This window comes from Dermochelys coriacea, chromosome 1 (assembly GCF_009764565.3).
Source record: "Dermochelys coriacea isolate rDerCor1 chromosome 1, rDerCor1.pri.v4, whole genome shotgun sequence".
NCBI classification, from domain to species: Eukaryota; Metazoa; Chordata; order Testudines; family Dermochelyidae; genus Dermochelys; species Dermochelys coriacea.
In genome coordinates this window covers 163891665-163919353 of record NC_050068.2, presented here as the reverse complement: position 1 = coordinate 163919353, position 27689 = coordinate 163891665, and positions in this window count along the sequence as shown.

Genomic DNA, 27689 nt, shown 5'->3' with positions numbered 1-27689 from the left:
CCTCCGTAGTTGACTCCGGAACAATGATTGGAAGTGATCAGCCTGATCAAACGCAACCAGGATGTGTTCTTGGAAAAGCCAGGCAGGACTACTGAGGTTCACCACCACATCCTCACAGAGCCTGTAGTGAAAGTGAACATCAAGCCATACCAGATCCCGGAGATCAAAAGAGAAGAGATCAGGACAGAGGTCCAGAAAATGCTGACCTTAGGAGTCATTGAAAAATCTCATAGCCAATGGTCAAGTCCTGTGGTATTAGTGCCTAAGCCTGATGGCAGCATGAGGTTCTGCAACGACTTCCACAAGTTGAATGAGGTATCCCAGTTTGATGCGTACCCTCTACCCCAGATAGATGAGCTAATTGACAGACTGGGAAAAGCACGGTTTATGTCTACCCTTGACCTGACCAAGGGCTATTGGCAGATCCCACTGGCCAAGGCTGACAAAGAAAAGATGGCCTTTGCAACTCCAGAAGGTCTGTATCAGTACACCGTCCTCCCCTTTGGGTTGCATGGCGCTCCCGCTATGTTTCAACGGCTCATGGACAAGCTGTTGTGACTCCATGGCAAGTACGCAGTAGCCTATCTTGACAATGTCATTATATATAGCCCTGACTGGGAGACATACTTAGAGAAGGTGGAAGCAGTCCTGGACACCCTGAGGAAGGTGGGGCTGATGGCGAATCCCTGCAAATGTTCGATCAAGTTAGCTGAGGCCAGCTACCTCGGGTATATAGTGGGGAGGGGCATGGTGAAGCCCCAACTCAACAAGTTAGAAGCTATACACAAGTGGCCCCCACCCCTCCGGAAAAAACAGGTTAGAGCCTTCTTGGGGCTAGTGGGGTACTATAGACGGTTCATTCCCCACTTCGTCACCAGGGCATGCCCATTAACGGACCTAACAAAAGCTCGGAGCCCAGACATAATAAATTGGTCTGCCGCGGCCGAAGGCACTTTTGGGGATCTGAAGACGGCTCTCTGCACAGACCCCGTACTTGTAGCCCCAGACTGGGGGAAGGAGTTCTCCCGTCCTCTTCCTCAGTAGGAAGCTCCTGCCTAGGGAACGGAAGAATGCCGTAGTGGAAAAGGAATGCCTGGTGGTAAAATGGGCCATAGAAAGCCTACATTACTATCTACTGGGACAGAGGTTTACCCTTGTCACGGACCATGCCCCTCTGCAGTGGATGCACCAAAACAAAGACAAAAATGCCAGAGTAACGAGATGGTTCCTGTCACTTCAACCCTTCCACGTCACAGTACAACATAGGTCTGAAATCCAACATGGCAATGCAGATGGCCTATTGAGAGTGCACTGCTTTCCGACCCAAGTTGTTCAACCCCGTAGTGTTGAGCGGGGGATGGGGAGAGGAGATATGTGGTAAACCCAGGACAAATGGTGTGCTAAACCCAGGACAAAGAGCTACAAAAAAGGGAGGGGTAGTAATTAGTCCCAGGGGATTAAAAGGCCTCTCCCTGTCCACTTAGGAGATAACCATGGGGAAATAAGGTTCAGCTGGAAAAGGGGTTGCTAGGGAACTAATTAGGTTCAGCTGGCTCCAACTGGTGGAGACCTTTTTAAACCCTCCCCGGTGTGGGAGGAGAGGAGAGGAGAGAGTGAGAGAAGGAGGGAAGCTGCCAGTAGGCTAAGGACAGCAAGACACCGAACCCTTCGAGAATGGGAGGCTACAGTCCACCACCCAGAAGGGAAGGAAAACAAACACAAGGGACTGATCAGGGAAAGGAATAACTGGACCCTATGCTACCTTTCTTTCTAACCCTTTCTGACTAACCCTCTTCTAACATATCTTTATATTGTAGATGAGGCATCTGTAGATAGCTGAACTCTTCTTTTCCTCACTTGGTTATTCTGTTACACATGAAATGTTTTCAATCAGATTATTTGTGCTTCAGAAAAATGGTAAGAATTTATAATCGCATTAACAGAGAAAGTTAATAGAAATAACTCCCCTCCTCCAAACTTAATAGGATTTGAATTTGTTCCCTATACAATATGGCAACACCTTTACCCACTCGGCTACACAGTCTTTGTAGCCATGAACCAGAATGTGATTCCCGTACTCATGCTGAATAGTACCTTACGTGATGAGTTGTCTCATTAGATCATAAGGTATTACTCAACAGGAGTAAGAGTGTCCCAGTCTGACCCTAAATTAAACTGTTTGGGTATGTCTACACTGCATCTGGGAGCGACAGACTTGTGCTAACTGGGCTTGTGCTAGTGTGCTACAAATAGCTGTTTAGACGTTGTGGCACTGGCTCGGATTTAGGCTTGCCACCTGAGCTCAAGCCCACCCTACCCCTGGGGTCTGAAAGGGCCTTCATTATTTACAGTTGGATAACCCACGTTGAATGATGCACTTATCTACTGTTCATGTCACTATCGACATGATTGAAACCTAAGTCTATTTTTGTATCATGAAGTGCAATGGCAAATTGACCCATGTCATTTTCTTGTTTAAATGATTTCTCTCAAGGGTCAAATCACCACATCACAAAGTGCATGTATTCTGGTAGCATCTATAATGTGCTAAGAAGAGCTGTTCACTCACATGTGAAGACACAAGACTAACAATCATGGCTGGAAGCTAGGCTATCAGAAATTAACTGTATTTGCTAAATAAATGGTCGTGAGTTTGGTTGCACTGTACTACCCGATACATCAGTCAAGGAAAAGAGTGAACCCCAGCAGGAAGGGTAATTAGCATAAAACAGTTTCAGAGGGGAATATTTAGTCAGACTGTCATATGATGTGGATAACATTTGCGAGGTACCAAATGTGAGCACCAAGTGTTAAGGACACCTTTTGTGTGAGATGCAGCGTACCTTAATGGGTAGGACACTGGATGGACATCTGTTTCTTGGCTGTGCTGTGAACCTGCTGTGTGGCCTGGGGCAAGTCATTGCATCTGCCTCTTCCCTTCTGCCCTGTGTCTCATTGGTGTGGTGGTCAACTCTTTGGGGAAGGGACTTTCTCCCACGATGTGCAATGCCTAGTACTAGGGGCCGCCGATGTCATCTGGGGACTCTAATTGCTACTGTAATGCCAATAATAATAATAATAATTGGTTTGTATATCAAAGGTTTATGGATCTAGTTTACAAAACCTCATCCCTCACACAGGCTCAAAGACTGCTTTGAAATGGGGAAAAAATGTTGACAGTGATATGCACTCATGCAAAAGCAGAAGAAAATGTGAGAGGATTATGTATCTTTAAGCAACAATGAACTTAATTAAACACAAGGTGGGTGAGGTAATACCTTTTATTGAACCAACTTTTGTTGTCTCTCTAATATCTTGGGACCGACATGCTACAGCAACACTTAATTAAATATGGTCATTTAGGAGTACAATTCTAATTGTGCATTGGCATTTGAACTAAAGAATGAGGTAATGTACAATATGATAATGAAATCTTTTAATGCTTGGCCTGATAAAGCTAAAGAAGACCATGACACACGGAGAAACATTGATCCTGGGAACACCTTGTTGGGTCATGTCGCACAACTGCCTAGAGAGAGCTGCTGAATGACAAATCTTGTGCTGGGGGGATAAAGTATGTTCTGCTCCCTGAGAGCCTCATCCATCTTAACCATTGGGATGTAGCTCACAGTCAGGCCTAGCTAGCTATGCTTATCGCAGACTTTCCATCTATCCATATTTAGAGTCTGCTTAGCTTTTCACTGTAAGTAATTTTGACTAGAAAAAAATAATTTTACTTAAGATCAGCTGAATTGAGTTTAGGGACAATTGAAGATCACAAGCATGGTCTGACAAACTGGACACATTCCAGGGGAGGCTGAATCATGAGACAAGCTATGGTCTAAGCACTGCTTCCAGGCAAAGGAATATTGGGGGCCTGTGATGGGATATCTAGCCTACACAAGGGAGAGTAGGTTAAATTAGGTCAATTAATCTTATATGCTGTACCTGGAGGAGAGCCAGGCATCAAGGTGGAAAGTCTCATTGACTTTAGGAAGGGGTTTGAGCAGATGATGGAGCAAAGATATGAGGTATCTGAAGGGAAAAGCTCAGACTCACGGATGGAAGCAGGGCTGGGGAATTTTGAGGGGAGACTGGGTGAGGAAAGTGGTCAGTGGAAGCATGTGACTAAAAGAACCAGGCAGAGGAAAAGACGGGCTAGTGAAGGAGAAATAGAGCTTAGGAATAGGTTTGCAGAGTTGGAAAATGAAGAAGGGGCTCAGCAGGTACTTGTTGAAGGTGGAAGGGTAAGAAAGAAGAGAAGAGAGGCTAGTCCTATAGGAAAAGCAGAAGAGTCAAGGGAGACTACACCAAATATGAGCCCCAGGAGGATACAGGATGGGTTGAAGAGGATTATAAGGGAAAACAGGAATGGAAAGAACTTGCAGCCAGAGGGAACAGGGGAGAGACTGGAGAATAGCACCGTCACCAGGAAAAGGCAGGTCTATGTGATCGGGGACTCTTTATTGAAAAGAATAGACAGGCCTGTAACTAGAGCTGATCCTGAGAATAGAAGGGTGTGCTGTCTTCCGGGTGCTAAGATACGGGATGTAGACCTGAGGTTGAAAAGGATCCTAAAGGGAGCGGGAAAGAATCCCCTAATTATCCTTCATGTGGGAACAAATGATACGGCTAGATTCTCGCTGGAAAGTATTAAGGGAGACTATGCTAGGCTGGGGAAGACGCTTAAGGAAATTGAGGCTCAGGTGATCTTTAGCGGGAACCTTCCTGTTCCTAGAGAAGGGCAACAAAGGTGTTACAAGATTATGACTGTCAACAGATGGCTTAGGCAGTGATGCTATAAGGAGGGCTTTGGGATGTATGGCCACTGGGAGGCATTCACAGGCAGAGGACAGTTCTCTCAGGATGGACTTCATCTGAGTAGGGAAGGAAATAGACTTCTAGGATCAAGGCTGGCGTTACTGATAAAGAGAGCTTTAAACTAGGAATTAGGGGGAGATGGTTGGGAGATGTAATCTCCACGCCAGATTTTAGCATTGAGAGGGAAGAAGACGAAGTAAGAAAGGATACAGCCGTGGGTAGGAGAATGTATATAAGGAGCGAGGGCGGTGTGGATACTAGTCTAATAGGTTATGCTGGCTGTAGAATGACTGTGCCTAATAGGGTACAAAATGTGAGCGAGGCCAAACAGCAAAAATTAAGATGTTTGTACACCAGTGCGAGGAGCCTAGGTAACAAAATGGAGGAACTAGAGCTACTGGTGCAGGAAGTGAAACCAGATATTATAGGGATAACAGAAACATGGTGGAATAGTAGTCATGACTGGACTACAGGTATTGAAGGGTATGTGCTGTTTAGGAAAGACAGAAACAAAGGTAAAGGTGGTGGAGTAGCATTGTATATCAATGATGAGGTAGAATGTAAAGAAATAAGAAGCGAAGCAATGGATAAGACAGAGTCCGTCTGGGCAAAAATTACATTGGGGAAGAAAACTAGTAAAACCTCTCCTACGATAGTGCTTGGGGTGTGCTATAGACCTCCGGGATCTAATCTGGATATGGATAGAGCCCTTTTTAATGTCTTTAATAAAGTAAATACTAATGGAAACTGCGTGATCATGGGAGACTTTAACTTCCCAGATATAGACTGGAGGACCAGTGCTAGTAATAATAATAGGGCTCAGATTTTCCTAGATGCGATAGATGATGGATTCCTTCATCAAGTAGTTGCAGAACCGACTAGAGGGGATGCCATTTTAGATTTAATTTTGGTGAGTAGCGAGGACCACATAGAAGAAATGGTTGTAGGGGACAATCTTGGCTCAAGGGATCATGAGCTAATTCAGTTCAAACTAAATGGAAGGATTAACAAAAATAAATCTGCAACTAGGGTTTTTGATTTCAAAAGGGCTGACTTTCAAAAATTAAGGAAATTAGTTAGGGAAGTGGATTGGACTGAAGAATTTATGGATCTAAAGGTAGAGGAGGCCTGGGATTACTTTAAATCAAAGCTGCAGAAGCTATCGGAAGCCTGTATCCCAAGAAAGGGGAAAAAATTCATAGGAAGGAGTTGTAGACCAAGCTGGATGAGCAAGCATCTTAGAGAGGTGATTAAGAAGAAGCAGAAAGCATACAGGGAGTGGAAGATGGGAGGGATCAGCAAGGAAAGCTACCTAATTGAGGTCAGAACATGTAGGGATAAAGTGAGACAGGCTAAAAGTCGAGTAGAGTTGGACCTTGCAAAGGGAATTAAAACCAATAGTAAAAGGTTCTATAGCCATATAAATAAGAAGAAAACTAAGAAAGAAGAAGTGGGGCCGCTTAACACTGAGGATGGAGTGGAGGTTAAAGATAATCTAGACATGGCCCAATATCTAAACAAATACTTTGTCTCAGTCTTTAATAAGGCTAAAGAGGATTTTAGGGATAATGGTAGCGTGACAAATGGGAATGAGGATATGGAGGTAGATATTACCATATCTGAGGTAGAAGCAAAACTGAAACAGCTTAATGGGACTAAATCGGGGGGCCCAGATAATCTTCATCCAAGAATATTAAAGGAATTGGCACCTGAAATTGCAAGCCCATTAGCAAGAATTTTTAATGAATCTGTAAACTCAGGAGTAGTACCGAATGATTGGAGAATTGCTAATATAGTTCCTATTTTTAAGAAAGGAAAAAAAAGTGATCCGGGTAACTACAGGCCACTTAGTTTGACATCCAGTTTGCAAGGTCCTGGAAAAAATTTTGAAGGAGAAATGAGTTAAGGACATTGAAGTCAATGGTAAATGGGATAAAATACAACATGGTTTTACAAAAGGTAGATCGTGCCAAACCAACCTAATCTCCTTTTTTGAAAAAGTAACAGATTTTTTAGATAAAGGAAATGCAGTGGATCTAATTTACCTAGATTTCAGTAAGGCATTTGATACCGTGCCACATGGGGAATTATTAGTTAAATTGGAGAAGATGGGGATCAATATGAACATCAAAAGGTGGATAAGGAATTGGTTAAAGGGGAGACTGCAATGGGTCCTACTGAAAGGCGAACTGTCAGGTTGGAGGGAGGTTACCAGTGGAGTTCCTCAGGGATCGGTTTTGGGACCAATCTTATTTAATCTTTTTATTACTGACCTTGGCACAAAAAGTGGGAGTGTGCTAATAAAGTTTGCAGATGATACAAAGCTGGGAGGTATTGCCAATTCGGAGAAGGATCGGGCTATTATACAGGAGGATCTGGATGACCTTGTAAACTGGAGTAATAGTAATAGGATGAAATTTAATAGTGAGAAGTGTAAGGTTATGCATTTGGGGATTAATAACAAGAATTTTAGTTATAAGTTGGGGACACATCAATTAGAAGTAACAGAAGAGGAGAAGGACCTTGGAGTATTGGTTGATCATAGGATGACTATGAGCTGCCAATGTGATATGGCTGTGAAAAAAGCTAATGCGGTTTTGGGATGCATCAGGAGAGGCATTTCCAGTAGGGATAAGGAGGTTTTAGTACCATTATACAAGGCACTGGTGAGACCTCACCTAGAATACTGTGTGCAGTTCTGGTCTCCCATGTTTAAAAAGGATGAATTTAAACTGGAGCAGGTACAGAGAAGGGCTACTAGGATGATCCGAGGAATGGAAAACTTGTCTTATGAAAGGAGACTTAAGGAGCTTGGCTTGTTTAGCCTAACTAAAAGAAGGTTGAGGGGAGATATGATTGCTCTCTATAAATATATCAGAGGGATAAATACAGAAGAGGGAGAGGAATTATTTAAGCTCAGCACCAATGTGGACACAAGAACAAATGGGTATAAACTGGCCACCAGGAAGTTTAGACTTGAAATCAGATGAAGGTTTTTAACCATCAGAGGAGTGAAGTTTTGGAATAGCCTTCCAAGGGAAGCAGTGGGGGCAAAAGATCTATCTAGTTTTAAGATTCTACTTGATAAGTTTATGGAGGAGATGGTATGATGGGATAATGGGATTTTGGTAAGTACTTGATCTTTAAATATTCAGGGTAAATAGGACTAATCCCCTGAGATGGGATATTAGATGGATGGGATCTGAGTTACCCAGGGAAGAATTTTCTGTAGTATCTGGCTGGTGAATCTTGCCCATATGCTCAGGGTTTAGCTGATTGCCATATTTGGGGTCGGGAAGGAATTTTCCTCCAGGGCAGATTGGAGAGGCCCTGGAGGTTTTTCGCCTTCCTCTGTAGCATGGGGCATGGTTGACTTGAGGGAGTCTTCTCTGCTCCTTGAAGTCTTTAAACCATGATTTAAGGACTTCAATAGCTCAGACATAGGTGAGGTTTTTCATAGGAGTGGGTGGGTGTGATTCTGTGGGCCTGCGCTGTGCAGGAGGTTGGACTAGATGATCAGAATGGTCCCTTCTGACCTTAGTATCTATGAATCTATGAATCAATAATGCCTAACGGAAGATGAAGTTCAGCTGGGAAGGAGAGCGTTGGGAAGTAGCGACAGGGTCTGGGAGCAAGCAGGCTATAGTTGTTAGACATAAGGTCCCTGGGCTGGAACCTGGAGTAGTGGATGGATTTGGGTTCTCCTACTGGATACTGGGAAAGTGGGACAGGACCTGGCCTTGGACTGGAAGACTGTCTGGAATGGCATGAGGACAGCTGATTTAACAGGACTTTGTTACCCCGGAAGGGGATGACTATACAGTGACCTGCCCAGAGGGCCAAATTATGAAGAGGGAATACTGCAAGCCCTATAGAGCGAGGAGGGACACCATGTGAACTACGGACAGAAGGTGGCGTCTGACCTGAAAGTAACTGATCCCCAGAAGTACCTCCAATGGTGAGTATACCCTGTTACAGGGCCCCTCTCAGAAAAGTGCTACAGGGATATTGGCTGTGGTCATTAGGAGCATGGAAAGAACCAATCCAGTGTGAGGGGCTTTAGGCACTGTACTTTAGACTGTACTTCATTTTATGTACAAGTGTATGTGCACATTTTTAAAAAACATATGCTGTGATTGGTACAAGGCTGGGAGGTGGTAGAATAGACACCTTCCTGTGTCTGGAAAATTATGGGTTGGAAGTGAAGAGAGGAATTAAGAGGGCCCTTCATAATGTGAATAGGAAGGAAATAATGGACTTGAGGAGTCAGACGTGTATGCTCCATTGACAAAGCAGCCCCAGTGGGATGAAACTTAAAAAAAGTTGGGGTGCAAGTAGTTATGTTTTCGCAGCTGCAGCTTGACTGTAAACAGGGGACATATTTTTCCTGCTGAAGAGGGCACAGTGCTTAAGTGGGCTAAACTCTGGTGTAGGAAGGAGCTAAACCCAATGCAACAACACTAATGTGGTAAGAGCTGCAGAGTTGCTCTTCAGTAGTCTGAGGAGCAAACGAAACATTAGTGCAAAAAAGTACTTACACACAGATTCACCCTACAGCTTGGTAAGGCAAGTAGGAATCCCGGGGGATCACCAGGGCCCATAAGCTAATGTAGTATGAAGAAAAACTATATGTGCTACCGATGCAGAAATAGATATACCAGCAAAAGGTTTAGTGTTATGTGACTTAACAACAAGATAACGGATTCTGTGAGACTGTGGGTCTGCAATGGCTGTAGATTGCAATGGCCCAGTCTTGGCTTTCTACTAGTTCAGGAAAAACCAGGTTCTTTCATTCAAATAAAAAACAATACTATGAAGAAAGAAACATTGATCTTGTGTTTATGGCTTATTTCTGCTCCCTTTCCTGTCTATTTCCCCAATTCTCAGATTCATTTCATACGCCCCTCCAGCTTTTCATTTTGTTCCTTTTCTTCTTCCTCACTCCGAATGGAGTCACTTTTCCCCATTGTCTAGTCTTTCTTTATTTGCACTTATTCTCTTTCCTTAATTTCTAGTTTTGCTTAATTTTCTCTGTCTTTCTGCTTCTCCATTTCTCTCTCTCTTTCTCTTGGTGTGGTTTTGACCTCTCTCCAAGGCTCTGCTTTGTACTACATTGGGGCAGATCCTCAGCTGGTGTAAATTGTCATAGTTCCATTGACTGCCCCAGGTGAGGATCTTCTCCACTGTTTCTGCAGTATTCACCCTTTCACTCAATTTTGATTTTTGTTCCTTGTTTCTATTGTCTTCATTCTGCTCTCTCAAGCTGCTCCTCTTTCTTTTTTCTATCTTTCTTTTCTTTACAGAAATATTTGCTCATACCTACTGCAAAGACAACTACTAGATTGCTTTAGAAACACCTGGGCTACTTTGGGACACTGGAAACAAGTTCAGGCAGCTCTGAGGAAGCACAGAGCATGTGGTCTTCCATAGTTTTTGAACCAAATAGAACATACAGCTCCTCATGACCATGAGGAATGCCTCCTAGATCATGCAATTATGAATCATGGCTTTGCAAGGCATAATTTAGCAGGCAGCAATGATATCACAAGCTCTTTTGGTAGAACTTTACCCAAAACATTGCAGGCTGTGATTCCATCAGTCCTCACAATCTCAGGAGAGTCAGGCTGCCCATCGTAAGTATTTCTATGGCACACTTCACCATAGCATCCGAGTGCCAAAGGACACTGTTCAGATGAAAATCCTATTTATGCTGAGTCAGTAGTTGAAAATGAGATCTCCAAAGAGCAGCTAGCTGCTGCAGGAATAGTGTTTCTCATTCAGCTGGTGGCAATCATCTGTTTGACTCAGTAAATGACCAACCATGGAGTTTACAGGTTCTTATGCTACTGCTATTACTGCCTTTCAGATGTGAGAGAAAATCAAGTATGCTGACAACTTGTTGCTTGTTCCACGTTACGCTTTGTAAGACTAGTAGTGTTACCTCTCGTTAACTTAAGGCAACATTTCGTCTTGGGCTATTGCATTTTACTTAGCTAAGTCCCATTATATTTTCAATTGGAAAAAGTATTCATCACTTCCTGGCTTAAAATGCTGGGTAGTTCTCGTGATCAATTTCTCTCTTTCCACCAATGGCAGCATTTCAATGGCATTTCAGTGGTGAATTAAATGATCCCTGTGCATAGACTGAATCAGTTACAAAAATGTTGTAAAACACTTAGGGTGAAAGATCATTGTATTAATGTAAGGGCATTATTATTATGTAGAAGTAATATACTTAAGAGTTTACAGTGAAACCTATATTCCACAATCCCTGTTATCTTGCTTTCCTTTAGACCTTAGTTCCTCCTTTACCACTGTAGTTCCTCCATTGATTATGGTCGCTCACTTGTTGTGGTACTTCTTCCCAGGTGATGTCAGCACATTCAATATCCTCTTTCTCTGTCTTCTGTCAGTTCTTCCTTGGCCCATCTCACTTTCTCTTTTCTCCCTCAAGTACTCAATACAATGCTTGCTTAGCATGTCTCCCATCTTCCATATGGTATACGTGTCCCACCCACCTGAGCCGTCTTTCTTTGATGACATTTTCTAACACGTCCTACTGAGTCAGATCCCTCACGCTTGCATTTGTTTTTTTGTGTTTCCATGAATTGTTTAATATGTTCCTTGGCCATCTGTGATGGGCAGCCTCCAATCTCTTTTTGTGAGCCACTGTCATTGTCCAAGTCTTTGCTCGGTACAATACTGTGCTCTGTACAATTGCAAGATATAATCTGACCATTAGTTTGGGGTCTGTTTGACCAGATGTTGTTCATCCTTCCAAAAATAGTGTTTGCTTTTCCAACTCTTGTATGAATATGTTAATTGGACATTTAAATGTCATCACACTCCCCAGATAGCAGAACTCTTCTACTTGTTTGATTTCTTTTCCATCCACGAACACCTTTGCATCTGTTGTCCAGTTTTTTACCTTCATAATCTTGGTTTTCTCAGCATTTGTTTTCAATGTTCTCTGTTATTTGCTCATTAGTACAATGCTAAGAATGAGGGGCATTTGACATTTTGGAAAACAGATGTTCGGGTGGGATTTTCAAAAGTGACCATGCAAGTTTGGAGCACAAGCCCCTTTGCATTTCAAGGGGACTGACTTGTGCTCTTGGCTTACTCAGAACGTTTTGAAAACCTCTACCCTTGAACTATTAAAAAAAATTAAAAACAAACAAAATCCCTAATGGGAAATAATGGAGAGTGCATGAGCCTACTCGTGATTGATAAAGTACATGAAATTGCATGACTAGACTTTTAAAAATTTGGTTAACCCCCCCCCACTATGGATATCTCATGAACCTGGGGTCCATAGGAATCTGAACAGACTAGACTATCTTGGAATTTATGGTATATTTGTGTTTCTTTTTTTCAGGCTGTTATGCTAAAGAGAACCATTTTGGGGGCAAAATAAGAGTTGGGTCTTCTTGCATTTCAGTTCCTGGATGGTGGCAATTCAAGTTCTCTTGTTACATTGGCATCATTAAGTACCACTGGGAGCTATTTCTAAGTCTGTGGAAAAGCAAACACAAATCTGAATCCTACAGTACATATTAAACCCTACTCTACAAGGAACTAGATTATAAAACAAATGTGCTGTCTTTTGCAAAGCACAATTATTCTCTCTGTTTTCATTCACAGGAATGGAAGTTAATGGTGCATAGGACAATGGCAAGTTCAGATAATGATGTCATCAAGAGCCTTTCAGCAATTAATCACAAACACAGACTTTGTCAAACATATTTCAGTTTGACTCTGGGGGAAGCTAGGGGAACACTTTGAACATTGCACTGAAAGCCATTCAGTGGAAATGTATGATTTGCAACTCCTCTTCCTCAGTCTTCTGTTCTGAATGCTGACGCTCTCTAATATTTTAATGCTGGGAAATCCTCATGCTGAACACATGACTTTTGGCAGATCACTGTGCATGGCAAAGGTGCACAGTTTTTACCAGGGGCTAGATCCACAAAGGGATTTAGGTTTCTAAGTCTAAAATTTAGATCCTCAAAACCCCTGCTCAGTTTCTGCCTAATCTTATAGGTCCCTAGGCACCTATATTTCCTCTGGTAAAATCCCCTAGGTGCCTACATTTCTGCTGGCAAGCATGTGCACAGCCACCTAAATCCTGATGCCAAGCTATAGTTGCATTGAAGTCAATGGAGTTATGACAATTTATACTAGCTAGGGGGCATGTCTACACTTAAAATGCTGCATCAGCGCGGCTGCTGCAGTGGTTAAATGAAGACACTCTGAGCCAATGGGAGAGCACTTCTCCCATGGCTTAGTTAATCCACCTCCCTGAGTGCTTCTACACAGTGGGGTTAAGGTTAGTATAGTTCCATCGCTCAGGGGTGTGGATTTTTCACTGATCCACTGGCATCAACATCATCATCCTAACGGGAAACAACATTATCTGAAACAAATTTATGTTTCTGCTGAAAGCCAGAGTCTCAACCTATTCCAGAAGATTATTCCAGTGAGAATTGTACCAGGAGAGCTGGGTCTGAACACTGCCCCCACCTTTGTGGGAATTCATATCTGGATCTGAACTTTGTGCTCGGATCCCCTTTCCATTTCTAATTATCCAGGCTATATTTACCAAAAATGTCAGAAATCACAAGTAGAACAAAGACCATATAATTGCTGTGTTGATCAACGGTCAAGTTGTGTCTACTGCCACCAGCTGGTTAGGTTTTAAAGGAAAGCAGTGTAAGCATCATTCTGTCATGTTGCATGCATGCCAGTGAAGTGAAAATCATGTCACACATACCTCTTTGGCAGTGGTAGCCTGGTTATATTTATTAAGGTTATGCCATGTCACTGCTAGTCTGCTATGTGGAAAGCAGGAGTGATTACTCTTTAGCTAGGGATTTCCTTTTCTTTCGAGGAGCATCTTACAACTTTAACATTTGTGTTACTCTTGACAAAATTTCCTTAGAAACAACAGTCATTTTATGATAGTTTGTGTTAGTCAATACAGATTCTAGTTTAATGTATTTCTCACTTATGCCAATTACTCTTCAGCTTGATTGCAAATCATTTTTAATGAAGTCATTTTATATTACAAATAGGGTTGCCAGGTTTCTGTTTTTTGACTGGAATGCACGGTTGAAAAGGGACCCTGGCAGCTCTGGTCAGCACCACTGACTGGGCCCTTAAAAGTCTGGTTGGCGGTGCAGCGGGGCTAAGGCAGGCTGCCTGTAGCTTCCAGAAGCAGCGGCATGTCCCCAGTCCAGCTCTTATGCATGGGGCAGCTAGGGGGCTCTGCATTGTCTCCAGCTCCCATTAGCTAGGAACCATGGCCAATGGGAGCTGTGGGAGTAGCACCTGCATATGGGGTAGCGCACAGAGCCGCCTGGCTGTGCCTCTGCATAGGAGCTAGAGGGGAGATGTGCCGCTGCTTCCAGGAGCTGCTTGAGGTAAGCACCGCCCGGAGCCTGCATCCCGACCCCCTCCCCCACCTCAACCCCTTGTCCCAGCCCTGATCCCCCTCCCACCCTCCAAACCCCTCAAAAGCCCCAGCCTGGAGCCCCCTTCTGCATCCCAAATACTTCACCTCCAGTCCCACACCAGAGCCCGCACCCCCAACTGGACCCCTTGCACCCCAACTCCTTGCCTCAGCCCAGAGCCCCCCCTGCATCCTGAAGCCTTCATTTTTGGCCCCACCCCAGAGCCCACACTCCCAGCCAGAACCATCACCCTCTCCAGCACCCTAACCCCCTGAGCCAATCTGGTACAAATGAGCAAGTGAGTGAGAGTGGGGAGCGCGAGTGACAGAGGGAGGGGGGATGGAGTGAATGGGGCCTCGGAGAAGGGGCAGGGAAGGGGTGGGGCCTCAGAGGAGGTTGGGTCAGGGGGTGGTGCAAGGGTGATTGGTTTTGTGCGAGTAAAAATTTTTCAACCCTAATTGCAAAGCTTTACAGAATGTCTGTGAACTTGAAATAAATCCAGTGGGCCAAATTCTGCTCTTTTACATGCTTACAACCACATTGAAGTAAATGGGGTTACTCTTGTGTAACTGAGAACAGAATTGGGCCCTGTAAAGGAACATAGATTGCATTGTAAATTAGACTTTGATATCATATGGAACTACAGCAAATATTCTAAGATAGGGCCAGACCAGACTTCAGTGTCAAACTGCCAATAATTCACCGTCTGGCTGGTCAGCTCAAATTTCTTTGGAGACTGTTAAAAATAAAAAGCTGAGATTGAACTGTTGTGTTATGTACTCATCTGCTGTGTTTGCAAAGAAGTATTTGTATACAACAACGTAACAAAGCCTAACAATCAGGGCCCTGTTCTATAAATATCATGCAACATTTTCGTGGTGCATATATGCCATATTGATCAACGGGGAATAGTAGCCTTGGAGCTACAAAACTTATTTGTAATGTCCTCCTTACCTATTGACCATTCCTTCTGCAGGGAGAGGCAGGATGCAATTGGTGAAGGGCAAACTTCAAAAGAGATTGGTGAGTTCAGATCAGATAAGCACCTGAAAGTCTGGATATTCAGCCAACTATTGGAAAAACTTGGGTCTGCAGAACTGGCCTGGAAATGTTGCAAGAACTGGCTTTCTTTGGGGGGGTATTTCTGTGACTGTCCATTTCCAGTCAGTTCAGCATAAGCATAGCTTGTCTTGTGGTATTTCATTTGGTTTCTGATGCAGGGAAAACTCAATGGAGATGTATGCAAAGAACTGCCCTTAGCTTTAGAATTCCCTCTTGTGGACTACTGAAAAATCCACTCACGCTGCCAGAAGTTATATATATGTAATTTTTATTGATGGGTAGACTTGAAATGGAATTTTCCTCCTCTTGCACACAGTCAGATCAGACTAACTGATCACAATGGGTCATTCTGGCATTTAAAAATCTATGAATGCAGGAGAGGAAAACCCAGAGAAGATTTGTGTTTCATAAAAACTTCAGTATTTTTGTAAGAGATTTTAAAAAAATATATTTGAGAAGCTTTTTGGTAAAAAAACAAAAACAAAAAAACCCTGTAACAGGCCATTTTCTTGTTTTGGATAGACTCTCACTTTTCCATTTAAGTCAACAGGACCCCCATGTTCATATCCAAACCTAGAATATGGCCCAATATAGTATCAGAGGTAAAACCACTATTTCCCTTCAAAACTCTGCAAGGTTTTCAACTAGGAAATGAAAGTTTAAAAGATTCTATTTGTGCCTTCCCAGTTCAACCCCCTGCCTTCTATCCAGAGGTGGAACTGTAAATATTTTTTTAAAAAAGTTGGAAAGGATATAAAAAATCATGTTTCAGAGTTTAAGCCAATCTGTAACAAGTAGGGGTTAGCAGAAGACTTCCCTGGTAATAGATTATCCCAAATCTGCCTAATGAGAGGTGTCTTGAAACTTCCTTTGAAGCTGTTGATGCTGGCCAGGTTGCTGTCAGGATACTGGTCTAGATGGACCATGGATCTGATCCAGGCTGGCAATGCCAGTGTTCCTTTGTTATTGTTGAGCACCAGTGGTGTGCTCAGTGTATACATAGGTTTCAGAGTAGCAGCCGTGTTAGTCTGTATTCGCAAAAAGAAAAGGAGTACTTGTGGCACCTTAGAGACTAACAAATTTATTAGAGCATAAGCTTTCGTGAGCTACAGCTCACTTCATCGGATGCATTTGGTGGAAAAAACAGAGGAGAGATTTATATACACACACACAGAGAACATGAAACAATGGGTTTATCATACACACTGTAAGGAGAGTGATCACTTAAGATAAGCCATCACCAGCAGCAGGGGGGAGAAAGGAGGAAAACCTTCCATGGTGACAAGCAGGTAACCCCTCCAACGCATCATCAAGGATCTACAACCTATCCTGAAGGACGAGCCATCGCTCTCTCAGATCTTGGGAGACAGACCAGTCCTTGCTTACAGACAGCCCCCCAATCTGAAGCAAATACTCACCAGCAACCACACACCACACAACAGAACCACTAACCCAGGAACCTATCCTTGCAACAAAGCCCGTTGCCAACTCTGTCCACATATCTATTCAGGGGATACCATCATAGGGCCTAATCACATCAGCCACACTATCAGAGGCTCGTTCACCTGCGCATCTACCAATGTGATATATGCCATCATGTGCCAGCAATGCCCCTCTGCCATGTACATTGGCCAAACTGGACAGTCTCTACGTAAAAGAATGAATGGACACAAATCAGACGTCAAGAATTATAACATTCAAAAACCAGTTGGAGAACACTTCAATCTCTCTGGTCACTCAATCACAGACCTAAGAGTGGCTATACTTCAACAAAAAGCTTCAAAAACAGACTCCAACGAGAGACTGCTGAATTGGAATTAATTTGCAAACTGGATACAATTAACTTAGGCTTGAATAGAGACTGGGAATGGATGAGTCATTACACAAAGTAAAACTATTTCCCCATGGTATTTCTCCCTCCCACCCCACCCCCCACTGTTCCTCTGATATTCTTGTTAACTGCTGGAATTAGCCTACCTGCTTGTCACCATGGAAGGTTTTCCTCCTTTCTCCCCCCTGCTGCTGGTGATGGCTTATCTTAAGTGATCACTCTCCTTACAGTGTGTATGATAAACCCATTGTTTCATGTTCTCTGTGTGTGTGTATATAAATCTCTCCTCTGTTTTTTCCACCAAATGCATCCGATGAAGTGAGCTGTAGCTCACGAAAGCTTATGCTCTAATAAATTTGTTAGTCTCTAAGGTGCCACAAGTACTCCTTTTCTTTTAGTGTATACATAGAAGACCATATAGGGACCGATGCTACACTTGAGCAATTTCACTGATGTCAATGGGATGCAGTTTTGTCAGTAAACCTAGCTGACATGTCTGGTGGTGGCCAGGGAGGCAAGGGGCTCAGAAAAGGAGGCACCAAGCACCATAGATAGGTACTGCGGGCAACATCCAGGGCACAACGAAAACAACTATTCACCATCTGGCTTGTCTTGGGGGGGAGGAGGAAGGAGGGAAGGAAGAGCATTCCAGGCCTGATTTATAAAAAGACTCATGGGCTCCTGAAGGTATTTTTTGGGGACTATTTGCATGAATAGATACTATGCATGTGAATAAGGGTTGTAGGATTGAGCACGGTATCTGTCCCAATTATTAAAACCTAAGGCTCTGGTCCTGCAGTTGGATCTGTGCAGGCAATCCCTTGACTTCAGCGGGGCTCTGGGCAAGTGTAGGGGTCTGCCCATGCAGATCAGATGGCAGGAGCTGAGCTTAAATTCGACAGATGAAAAAGTTCAGACTTGTAATACTCAGATTTAGGTGATGTAAAAACATGACAGATAGCAGCATGCCACTGCGAGGGACAGGTAACGATCTGTTTGACCAGTGAATACATTGCCTTATTCTGGGATCTCTAGGGCATGAGTGCCATCCAGCTCTCCTGCGAAAGAGGCTTGGCAGTATTCCTTTTATGATTCCTGAACCTTGTTCTACATTTTTTGTATGTGTTTTCATCTAAAAAGTATTAAGAACAACTTGGCAAAATGATTTGGCTCTGCTAAATGCTGCAACTGCTTAATCCAGATTTTATTATACTGGGACTTTATAGTCACTCATTTTATATAATAAAGTAGGAATAAGTGAACCTCAAGGAGTTTGAGGTTTTGCAGATCTCTCAAATTAATTTGAGGGCTCACTGAGTTAGTATGGATTTATGAAACTTTTCCCTCTGTAACTTTAATCCACTTCTTTCTCCAAGGGAGATTCAATTTTTAAAATGTTTTTGTAGCTAAAAGAGAGGCCTGGGCTATGTGTTAGGGGATAGCACATTCCCCAAAAGCTATGCTGGCACAAATAAGTGCCCTACACATCATACATAAGATGTATTTTTAAATTAAATCTCTTCCTTCCCTTCTCTGCTCCTTTTCTTTCATACTCAGTCAGTGTTTAATTTTCATTGTGCCCACTCTCGGATCCACATTCACCATCTTTCCCCCCTCGTTTTCTTTTTTCCCTGTCTTCCTTTTTGCTCCTTTTTAAAAAACAGTCTCTCCTAATAACATTCAGGCTTATTTTTTAATAGCATAGTGTTCATGTGGGCTTAAAAAAAAAGGCAAAATGAGTTCACCCAGCCTGACTTTTACAGGACCAATGTCAACTGTTAGAGTCCAGGTCCGCAAGAGGCTTAAGCACATATCAGTGGGATAACTCACGTGCTTAAAGATGGGGGCATCCTTAAGTGCTGAATCAAGGCCTTGAAGAGGGACTTTCCAACTGGGAGTAAACCTGCAAAACAGACTGCTTTAAGAGAATGTTACTTAGTCATTTCCGCATCCCCTTCAAAAGGATAACCCAGATACCAGCAGGAGGTGATGTTGACAATTCAGTAGATGGCACATTTTCCTCTGAGGGAAGGCTGACCCAATGCCCCACCATAGTACTAGAGGGCTTTGTACAGACAAGATAAGACCATGGGCGATGTGTGAACCACACTGTTTGGGGAGGCTAGCGCCTGGCCCTGCCCCTTCCACCCTAGGCTCCATCCCTACCCCGCCCCTTAACATTCCTACTAGCCTTAACATTGTCCTTTATGTAGAGTGCATAGAAGATATGTTTGTACATCATTTGCTGTTATCCCGCTAGCTATTTTACCTACTTATTCCTCTTTTTTTAATAGATAGCAAATAATTCCCTGTCAAGTAAAACTGCATCCTTTGTTGCCAACAGTCATATGTTACAGAATCATTAGAGAAACACTTTGAAGTTTTCACATGAGGAAGAAAGCCACAGGGCACGGGTCAGTCATATGTTTTGTTTCTTCAAGTATCTTTAGAAACCAACATAATAAACTAAACCATCAACGAACAGGGCAAAAGCAGCTATTAATCTATAATGATGTAGAGATTAGTGAATCAAATTTTCCCTTCAGGGAGAAAAGAAAGTGGAGTTTTGGGGTGTTTTTTGGAAGTTTTTTCTCCCTCAAGTCAATAAAGTAATAGATTGTCAGATCTATTAGGACATTCAGACCATTTCCCTGCAGGGCTGGATTGTTCCTTACCTTATGGCACAATTACTAGTATTTTCCCCAGTCTATTTTTATTTGTCCCACTCAGTGGGGGCTTCTGTTACTACCCTTGGGATGCCATCTGTAAAACCTGGAGAAGGCCACAGAAGAGGAAAGGAGTGGAGACCCCTGTTGGCAAGGAGAGGAGGGCAAGGTTAGCCAGTGGAATGCACATGAGGTTCTGTCTGCATATCATCCAAGATCTAGAGGATCTGATGAGGTAAAGGGACATCTGCACAAAGGTCCTGTACTTCTGCACTGGCTTTGAGGCAGATGTCTCAGAATCTTCCCTGGATTGGGCTTCCCCAAGGCAGAGGAGCCTCTGCTCAGAAGTTAATGTAACCTGAAGCTACTTTAAATTCCTGATCAAATTTAAGTGTAACTGTAAGCATGAGTAGCCCCATCAGCTTCAAATGAGACTTCTCATGTACTTAAAGTTACACATGAACTTAAATGCTTTGCTAGATCAGGGTTAATGCCAAACTGAACCCTCAGTATCATCTGTGAATTTCATTAGCATGCTGTTTACTCCTAGGCCATGACTAAAGGTGTTAACCACACATAGCAACTCAGAATTTATTACAATTTACGAGAATGGAGTAATAATTTTTTTTTAAAATCACATACAATTTCCCACAGGGATGAGAAATGTGCGAAGCAGGGGGCAGATGTCATTTTGTCAACAGAAGTCACTTTGTATGTGTTTTGGTTCTGGAAGATACTCAGATACTGCAATGTGGGGGAAGGGGAATAAGAACCTATATAGAACAGAATTAAATAGTATATTACACAGCACTTGGCCTAACACTGAGCTCTGTTGCATCATGATAGCAACTGGCCCTGTGTTTGATATATTGCCAATTAATGTTACTCTTTCTTTAATATCCTACAGCCACTTTTCATTCCACATTGTTCCCATATAAGTTGATTTGAGTTAATTTTGGAAGTAAGATTTCATGAGACACCCTATAGCAAATGTTTTATTGAAATGGAATATACCTGTAATATATCTCCTACTCTTTGCACTAATTTTGTTACTGTGTCAAAAAAAAATCAAGTTTTTCTGGCAAGATTTTTTTATGCTGCTTATTGCTCAATAGTCTGTTATTCTCCAGATGTTCAATGATTTTTTTTCTTAATATTTGTTCCAGTATTTTCTGGAGGCAGATGTTATATTTATGAGATGGTAATTTCTGAGACAATTCTATTTACTAGTGTACTTCTTGTAGTGCCCACACTAAAATTAGGATCCCATTGTGTTAAGCACAATGCATACACATATTAAGAGACAGGTCAAAGTCCCCATCCTAATAAGGTGACTACCCCCTTTTAGTGAAAGTCACTACTTTGCTTTCCTGTGCCTCTCCAGTCCTCCCCAGTTGCCACTGGCACAGTAAATTTGTTATTTAATTTCTTTGCTACACTAGGATGTGTGTCATCTGGGAAAAGCCAATTTGTATGTGTTCAGATTTCCCAAATATGCCGTTTCCTCTTTTTCTCAATAGTTACTATTTGCTAATTGTCTAAATGTATTTTCTTTGTCTCTGGCTAAGTACAAATTTTAAAAAGGAGTTCAGTATCTCAACTACTTCTGGATTTATTAATTCAGTCCCCCTCCATGTTTGTCAGTGAATCTGTTTCTCTGTTGTACTTTGCCTCACAATATACGTGTCTGTCTATCTGTCTAATTTGGGTCTAATTTATCAAGGTTCGTATCAGTAGGGGGAAATTTTGTTTCTGATAACTTGTCCTTGCACTTAAGATTTCAAATAATGGTGTCTGAAAAAGAATGTGTTTTTTCTCCCCTTTTTTGAGCAGTGGTAGTGTTATTGCAAATAAATTACGTGAAATATGTTTGCTGCTGTGATTGTCTGAGGCACTTCTCTGAATTCTCCTTGTCCTGTTTTGGATGGTTATGCTAGGTATTATTCTCTTGTTTTTAGTGCATTTGATTGTCACTTTATCTTTTCTGTATATATTTAGCATTGTACTTGCTTTAATAGAAATTAAAATGCCACTGATCCCACCACCAGTTTGAGACTAAGTCAGAAATGAGCCAGAATTTATTTCAAATACAAATGACAATTCCAATACCTAAATAATATTATAGATATGATCCTATTTGGTTTGCAGTACAGATCTGATCATAGAAAGTAATGTTAGACTTGCTCTCCACTTGTCACTGGTGGTGAGTGCTCACTGTGATTGTGTGCACAGAAATGTTATGTTTCAAGTTTTCCTGCAAGCCACTGGAGAACAGTCTAGGGCAGGGTCTCAAACTCAATTTACCTTAGGGCACTATAGTGCCAGTCCAGAAATCCTCCCAGAGGGCCAATAATGTCACTGAAGATGGTGTTCAGAAAAGAAAATGTTTATATCATATTTTTAATTTCGAATTTCTTAGAAATAATAAAACTGTCATTCGACTTTATACAATTTTTCGCCTGCCAGAGAGTTTTTAGTGTTTGCCAGACACCTGGCAACACTTCAGTTCTGTCAGTTTGTTGATGTTTGGCCTCAGTGACTGAGTAGTTGAAACGGTCAGGATTGCAACATGGTGGGCCTCAGAGAGTTGTGTTCGGTGTTTTGACTTTTTTATATTCATTGTGGAAAAAAGTGACGCTGCCTCCATGGCTGACTCTGCCCAGTAACTAATGATGCTGCCGCTATGGCTCATTCTGCCTGGCAACTATTGATGCTATCTCTGTCCCTCTCCCCCAGCCAATGGGAGCTGCGCAGGGCGGCGCCTGCAGCAGACATTGCCGGCAGCGTGTCTGCCTGCATCTCTCGTCTGTGGGCCGCAGTGGGAAGGTTCTTGGGCTGCAGATGGCCCACGGGCTGGGACTTTGAGACCCCTGGTCTAAGGGCTGGAAAGTATCTACAGTTGGGCCATTTGCTCATATCTTCATCAAGCTTTGGAGTGTTCTGAGCTTGTTTGGATTATGTTAATTGTGGAAACCCCACATTCTACAATGGCGGTGCTATACTACAATGAGATCAGTAGTCCCCAAAAGCAATATAATTCAGAAGGCAGGTAGCCTGCTGGGTAAAAGCTTTGCTACACATGCATGTATTGTAGATTTGATGGTATATAAGGGAAATTTTACAGGCACCCACTGATGTAGGACACTGCCCTTTCCCCCCTCACTCAATAACCTTTTGAAGTGGTTTAACAGATTGACAGTTTATATACAGCCATAATGGCCAATTTTTTTTTTTTATCTGTAGGTCACTGTAGAGGCAAAGAATAGAAACCACAGGAAAGGTGGTAGCTGGGATCTGGTGATCATGAATGACATCCATGTGCTCAATAGCAGCTTTAAGCATAGAGATGTGGTTTTTCTGCATCTTTGCCATTAAAAACCCAGAAATGTTGACCCATTTGTATTCACCATCCCCTAAGGACATGTTCTTAGACATAAGTTCCACCATGGCACTTTCTACAGTTTGCAAGCCTTGGACAACAAAAGATCCTCTCCTTGAGAAGTAAGAGAAACTTCAATCACAATGACAATGAAGTCCAGCCTGAAATACAATGTAATTACAAACTTGCCTGTCTTGATCGCCTCAAGAATGTACTTTAGCTACGACTTCATCTGCACTGCAGGCCTGATGTGTGATTTGCAGCTTATGTAGATGTACCGGTGCTAGCTTTAATCTAACTAGCTCACTAGAAACAGCAGTGAGGTGGCGTTGGCTGTTCAATCCTGATTGTGTACTCACTGAAGCCTGCACTGTAGCATCCTCCCTGCTATGTTTAGCAAGCTAGCTAGATTAGAGCTAGTGTGGGTACAGCTAGCACCTGCTCTTGCAGTGTAGAGGTAGCCTCAGGCTGTTGAATGCAGAGATGCCGGGGGAGGGTAACTGAATGACCTCTATTTCCTCTTAGCCTAGAGTTTTGATATTTCTCCCACCAGGTGCCCTAGCAGCCTGTCTAAACAGGGGCTCTAGGCAACCACAACTAACAGCTACACAGGCTCCATCAGTCCCTGAGCTAGTTCCTTCAGTATCTTCCAAATGGGCAAGAGCCAAATGATAATGTTTGATCATAACCTCCTGTTCTATGGCCTGACTAGCCCTGGGTAGCGACCTTAAGTATAGCTCGAAGTTTTGCCTCAAAGGAATCAGGAAGAGTTTGAAATTGCCAGAGTCCCTTCAGACTCAGATAGCAAACATTGAACATAGCTTTACAAATAAATTTGAACTTTTAAGATAGGGACACTCTTTTTTTGAGATCCACAAATAGTACGCTCAAGGTGGTGGGTGATGAAGTGCATAAATAACAACACAATATGAGGAATATCTTGTCTTAACTTGGCTGCACAGCATTTGGATAGTCCATGTTCGCCGCTGTACTATCTGAATTCAGTTTTGATCTGAGCTCTTTTGCCTGGATCACAACCACTTCTACAGCTTTTTATATTCCCTGCATGATCATAGAATCATAGAATCATAGAATATCAGGGTTGGAAGGGACCCCAGAAGGTCATCTAGTCCAACCCCCTGCTCAAAGCAGGACCAAGTCCCAGTTAAATCATCCCAGCCAGGGCTTTGTCAAGCCTGACCTTAAAAACCTCTAAGGAAGGAGATTCTACCACCTCCCTAGGTAACGCATTCCAGTGTTTCACCACCCTCTTAGTGAAAAAGTTTTTCCTAATATCCAATCTAAACCTCCCCCATTGCAACTTGAGACCATTACTCCTCGTTCTGTCATCTGCTACCATTGAGAACAGTCTAGAGCCATCCTCTTTGAAACCCCCTTTCAGGTAGTTGAAAGCAGCTATCAAATCCCCCCTCATTCTTCTCTTCTGCAGACTAAACAATCCCAGCTCCCTCAGCCTCTCCTCATAAGTCATGTGCTCTAGACCCCTAATCATTTTTGTTGCCCTTCGCTGTACTCTTTCCAATTTATCCACATCCTTCCTGTAGTGTGGGGCCCAAAACTGGACACAGTACTCCAGATGAGGCCTCACCAGTGTCGAATAGAGGGGAACGATCACGTCCCTCGATCTGCTCGCTATGCCCCTACTTATACATCCCAAAATGCCATTGGCCTTCTTGGCAACAAGGGCACACTGCTGACTCATATCCAGCTTCTCGTCCACTGTCACCCCTAGGTCCTTTTCCGCAGAACTGCTGCCGAGCCATTCGGTCCCTAGTCTGTAGCGGTGCATTGGATTCTTCCATCCTAAGTGCAGGACCCTGCATTTATCCTTATTGAACCTCATTAGATTTCTTTTGGCCCAATCCTCCAATTTGTCTAGGTCCTTCTGTATCCTATCCATCCCCTCCAGCGTATCTACCACTCCTCCCAGTTTAGTATCATCCGCAAATTTGCTGAGAGTGCAATCCACACCATCCTCCAGATCATTTATGAAGATATTGAACAAAACGGGCCCCAGGACCGACCCCTGGGGCACTCCACTTGACACCGGCTGCCAACTAGACATGGAGCCATTGATCACTACCCGTTGAGCCCGACAATCTAGCCAGCTTTCTACCCACCTTATAGTGCATTCATCCAGCCCATACTTCCTTAACTTGCTGACAAGAATGCTGTGGGAGACCGTGTCAAAAGCTTTGCTAAAGTCAAGAAACAATACATCCACTGCTTTCCCTTCATCCACAGAACCAGTAATCTCATCATAAAAGGCGATTAGTCAGGCATGACCTTCCCTTGGTGAATCCATGCTGACTGTTCCTGATCACTTTCCTCTCCTCTAAGTGCTTCAGGATTGATTCTTTGAGGACCTGCTCCATGATTTTTCCAGGGACTGAGGTGAGGCTGACCGGCCTGTAGTTCCCAGGATCCTCCTTCTTCCCTTTTTTAAAGATGGGCACTACATTAGCCTTTTTCCAGTCATCCGGGACTTCCCCCGTTCGCCACGAGTTTTCAAAGATAATGGCCAAGGGCTCTGCAATCACAGCCGCCAATTCCTTCAGCACTCTCGGATGCAATTCGTCCGGCCCCATGGACTTGTGCACGTCCAGCTTTTCTAAATAGTCCCTAACCACCTCTATCTCTACAGAGGGCTGGCCATCTCTTCCCCATTTTGTGATGCCCAGCACAGCAGTCTGGGAGCTGACCTTGTTAGTGAAAACAGAGGCAAAAAAAGCATTGAGTACATTAGCTTTTTCCACATCCTCTGTCACTAGCTTGCCTCCCTCATTCAGTAAGGGGCCCACACTTTCCTTGGCTTTCTTCTTGTTGCCAACATACCTGAAGAAACCCTTCTTGTTACTCTTGACATCTCTTGCTAGCTGCAGCTCCAGGTGCGATTTGGCCCTCCTGATATCTTTCCTACATGCCCGAGCAATATTTTTATACTCTTCCCTGGTCATATGTCCAACCTTCCACTTCTTGTAAGCTTCTTTTTTATGTTTAAGATCCGCTAGGATTTCACCATTAAGCCAAGCTGGTCGCCTGCCATATTTACTATTCTTTCGACTCAATACCATCTGATACCATCAGCTGTCCCAGATTTCAAATCTCAGCAAATGGAGAAAGATTTCCCTCCTAGACAAAGCAGATGTAGGCTCACTTTTGCTCAGCTACAGAACTGTCAGTGGATCCAACAGCAAGCAAACTCATAAGCCTAGCTATCTGGGTATGCATTACTGACACCATTCGCTAAGAGACTTTGCAATGGCCTCTGTACAGTCTCTCATTCTGTGTGTGCTCACATAGTTTGACCCAAGATTAAGGCAAGTAATCAGAGTATTTGCAGGGCCTACAAGTTGCAGAGTATTTAAATATCTCTAAAGTTGAAATCATGTATAATGACTATGTTAGCTGTACTAAACAAGATGGCAAAGGCTTGGATCTCCTGATGTTTCCTTTTATGAAGTAAGCTTGTTTTTTGTGGGCCAAGTGACATATTTTCTGCTGTTATGCATTTTACACAAGCAGCAGAGCAGTTATATAACTATGGAGAGTAAATGCTAAATGTTGGTGTTTCATCCACTTTTAAGAAGGCAGTTCTTATCATAAAGCATCTAACACTCTGCTAATTACAATAAATTTGTTAGTCTTTAAGGTGCCACAAGAACTCCTCGGTGTTTTCGCTGATACAGACTAACATGGCTATCACTCTGAAAAAAAAGCATTTAATGTTTCTGACATAAAACTTAAAGATATCAGCATTTTCAGCCCCAAATGTTCAAAAATCATGCATCAGGACCCCCAAAATCATGAATTTGGCCTAAAAATCATGAATTTTGGGTGCTTTTCATTGGCCTTCTGGTTTTTTTACGCTTGGATCATGTGTTCACATTTAGCTCTGTCCCCATGAGGCATAGAAACTTACTTTTCTTTTAATGAAAGCTGAAATTCTCACCTAATGACTTGCCTCATGGAGCTGAGAAATACCAAATATCATGAGATTTGCAATAAAATCCTGAGAGTTGGCAATAAGCTTGCCAGGAACTCCGGAAAGTTTCTTATATTCCTTAGTATACTCTTCTGTGCCATGTGCTTTGTTTGTCTCAGAGCTTTGCACACTGCCCTCTGATGGTTTGGGCTGATGGTGGGTTTTTTCTTTTTTTGATCCCACTCTCTCCAGCAAAATGTTTTAATAATTCCAGACATTTTTAATTTTTTTAATCAACCAGGTCCCCATTCTTATAGTTTTTATGCAAATATCTTTCATATAATTTGAGATTAAGTGAAGGATTGATTTGAAAATTAAACTGCTTGGTCCAGACAGAAGCAGCAGCTAAGTTTGCAATTAAAAGGCTATAACAATTACTAGAGAGAGGACATTTGCCTCCTCAAATCAAGTTAAATGACATTGTGTTTTACAGCAAAAGAAAGTAATGAAATTGTAGCTTTCTTTCTTTCTT